The sequence below is a fragment of the Myotis nattereri genome (genome assembly GCF_964212035.1).
Source record: "Myotis nattereri genome assembly, chromosome: Y".
Classification (NCBI taxonomy): Eukaryota; Metazoa; Chordata; class Mammalia; order Chiroptera; family Vespertilionidae; genus Myotis; species Myotis nattereri.
In genome coordinates, this window is record NC_138094.1 from 42,746,823 (window position 1) to 42,750,646 (window position 3,824).

Genomic DNA, 3,824 nt, shown 5'->3' on the forward strand with positions numbered 1-3,824 from the left:
ATGGGTGGGAGTCCAGCGAGGCTCCAGGGAACAGGTAGCCTCTGCTTGGAGAGGCGACGGGGCCACAGCAACCAGAGGCCCCTCTTTTCTTACAACAGAGCAGACGGACATCAATGCAGGGAGCAGGCACACGCGGTGAGGGCCCGTTACCCCTCAGCCTGAGGGACCTAGCACAGCACCTGTTCCTGGAGGAGAGCTCATGAAGGGGTCACCAAACCCACGAACTGGGACCATGACCTTCCCTCTCCTGCCCGGCTGGTGTGGCTCAGTGCTTGATCATCGACCTATGAACCAGGAGGTCAGGGTTCAATTCCTGGTCAGGGCACATGCTCGGGTTGTGGGCTTGATGCCCAGTGTAGGGCTTGCAAGAGGGAGCGGATCCATGATTCTCTGTCATCATGGATGTTTCTCTCTCTCTCTCTCTCTCTCTCTCTCTCTCTCTCTCTCTCTCTCTCTCGTATCCCCCCGCTTCCTCTCCCTTTCTATCTGAAATCAATAAAAAATATATTTTAAAAAATGATGGCATTTCTATGTGAAGAATTGATACCTCATTCCCTACAATGACTGAGGGCTTGGGTGGGTGACCTGAAACTCTCAGAAGCAACCTTTGAGCCACACCTTCATACTTGTGTTTTCCCTCATTAACCCAATCCCGAAACACCTCAGGACCAGGAGAAATCTGCCAGTTGGGAGATTGTTTTCTGTGGGTCTCAGTGGACTGGGGAGGAGCCAGCCCACAGTCATGGAGCTGTTGACACCCAAGCATGGGTCCTGTGCACATTGGAAGGTGGGCTCTCTTGCTCAGGCCAGGAGGGGCAAACCCCCACCCCCAGCATCGCATTGAAAGAGCACACATTTCCAAGTGGCTCAGCACCTCTGCTGAGTATCTCTCAGGGGGTGAAGGAAAGCTTTGCACAATCAAGTCCTCATTCACATTAAAAATGTTGGTGTCCCCGTGCCCAAACCTCCACATACAGGAAGGTTCTGGTTTGACTATTCATGCTGTGATTTGTTGAGTACATCATTCCCAGATTGCAATGATTAGCCTTGATCTCCATGCCCAGCTTTTCCTATCATTTGTTTCCATTTCCAGTGTGAGACATCTCACTTCCTTTGGAAGGAAATGGAAAATTCTCCAGGATGCGAAGCTCCGCTGTTTGGGTGTAGATGTGCACGCACGTTTGAAACTGAGATGCTCTGAACATTCATGAACTGGAATTCTCACGATGACTAAGGAAGACAAGTGGTGGGTGTTTTCAGTAAAATCTGATACCTTTTGGGAGGAGGATAGGAGCAGATTGGACAGTTTCCAGTTTTATTTTAAATCTGTTGTTCTTGATCTGAGACACAGAGGGACAGGGAGACAAAGAGAAACAATCAGGTGATGGGGGTGCCCTTACCAGGAATCAAGGGGACTTCTTGGTTCATAGGTCAACGCTCAGTCATTGAGCCTCGCTTGCTGGTGTTCTCATGATGCTTGGAGCATCAGGCCTGTTTCCATCATCACAGCAGGTGGGAGCTGTGGCATCAGTACAAGCCTAATTCTACCTTCTGCCTATAGGTTCATAACAGAATGAAGGGAAAACCATGAAGGTTGTCTCAACAAGGGGACCAGTCATTGAGCAAACATTCTGCTTTGGTGACAACACATGACCCCCAACAGTTCCTTGGGCAGCGATACACAGTAATACTTACCAAGTTTCTAAACATTTGCCAAGTAAAACATTCACTCTTACAAAGTTTTTAACATGCTCACTTAATTACACTTAGGAAGACAACTTTGAATGAGAAATGTCATTTTCTAAACTAAAATGTATGTATGATACAAATGTATAATACATCAAACAGATGACTGCTTGGCTCTGATTTATTTTTCATACATGCAATAACTATATAGAATAAGTTTGAGATCACTTTCCAAACAACTGATGTGTGAATGGTTGTCCAGAGAGGTCTTGGGTCTTGGGCAGAGTCACCATGAAGTAGGTGCTGTCTGTGGAACTGGAATCCAGGGTTCTGGAGTCAAAAACCTCTGAGAAGGTACATCTGGGAGGATAAAAGGAACCAACACAGTGGTCACAGGTTCCCGGATGTCACCTCTTCAGGCCACTGCGGCCTCGATTATCTGTGTGTCCCTCGGTCTCTGTGTCCCTCGGTCTATGTGTCCCTCAGTCTGTGTGTCCCTCAGCCTGTATGTCCCTCGGTCACTGACACCGGATGAGTCTGCTCCCATCTTCTCAGTGGGGGGGACTCTGGGAGCAGCGACACAACGCAGTAGAGGGGAGCACGTGCAGGACCCTCCTCTGTCCATTCCCCGCCTCCTTCACGCCTCGCTTTCCTCTGCTCCTCCTGGCCTCGCCCCCCGCCGCAGAGCCTCGCCCCAACGTGGTGGCTTGGGAGACCCTGCAAGGACCACGCTAGAATGGCCTCGTCCTGTTGTGTCAGGATCTGGCCAGCTGAGAGACACTCAGACATTTTATTTTTATCTTATAGACACATTCCGTGGAAAAACATCAGCGGAGCCGAATGCTCCGCAAAATCATGGTGCCTTTCTTTAGGGGTATGCTGCTTTTTCACAGCCTCCAAATCTTTTCCTTCTTTGTACGTTTTTCTTGTTTATGTTTTGGTTAATTCTTACCAGAGGATATGTTTTTTACAGACAGAGGGAGGGAGGGAGGGTGGGGATAGAGAAGAAACAAAAAAGCAAACATGAATATGCAAGAGACACATGGATCTTTGGCTCCCACAGGAGCCCAGACCGGGGCAGGCAATGAAGCCTGCATCCCAGGTATGTGCTCTGGACCTGGAATCCCACCAGCGACCCTTCCCTGGGCATCCGAAGGTCTAACCAGTGAACAACACTGGCCAGGGCCTATTCCTTCTGCTGAGCAGATGAGAACACATGCCACTCTTTCTTCTGGCAGAAGGCAGCCAATCTAGGATGATCACTCATCATTGATCTTTCTTCTTTTCTGAAATAGTAGAAATGCATATTTCTAAGAAAAAACCACTGTGGCCCTGGCCAGTGTTCCTCAGTGGGGAGAGTGTCAACCTGTGTATTGAAGGGTCCCTGGTTTGATTCCCGGTCAGGGCACATGCCCTCGTTGCAGGCTGGATCCCCAGTGGGGAGGGGGTGATACAGGAGGCAGCTGATCCATGATTCTCTCTCATCATTTGCCGGGGTCCAACCCCAGCAGGTCCAGGGGTTCCCAAAAGCGTCGACAGAGTCGGCGAAGAAGGAAGGACACGGAGACAGTGTTCAGTTGATCAGCAGCCTAGCCAGGATCTCCAGCCAAGTTCTGGTCTGTATCTCCAGAGAGGTTCTGCTCAGGATCTCCAGCGATGTTCTGGTTAGGATATCCAGCCAGGTTCTGTGTCCATGTTCTCTTGCTAGGTTCTCCGGGTTCTCCAGCAAGGTTCTGTAGCCATGTTACCTCACTAGATTCTCCAGCCAGGTTCTGTCCAGGTTCTCCAGCCAGGTTCAGTCACCAGGTTCTAGTCAGGTTCTCTTGCCATGTTCTATCCAGGTTGTGTAGCCAGGATTTGTTTCTAGGTTCTTCAGCCAGGTTCTCTCACTAGGTTCTGTCTCTATGTTCTGTGGCCATGTTCTCTCCAGCGAAGTTCTTCTGTCTCTAGGTTCTGTGTAGGTTCTGTGTCTATTGGTTCTGTCTTCTAAGTTATGTCTCTTGTTGTCTTGTTACATCTGTATTTATACAAGTTGATTCCAATCCTATCAATCTCTATTACAAAGGTTAGGGCGTTTCTTATCTCCATTCCAGGGAGTAAAGATTATGTAGCTTAAGCATGATTGTTCGTAGTTAAAG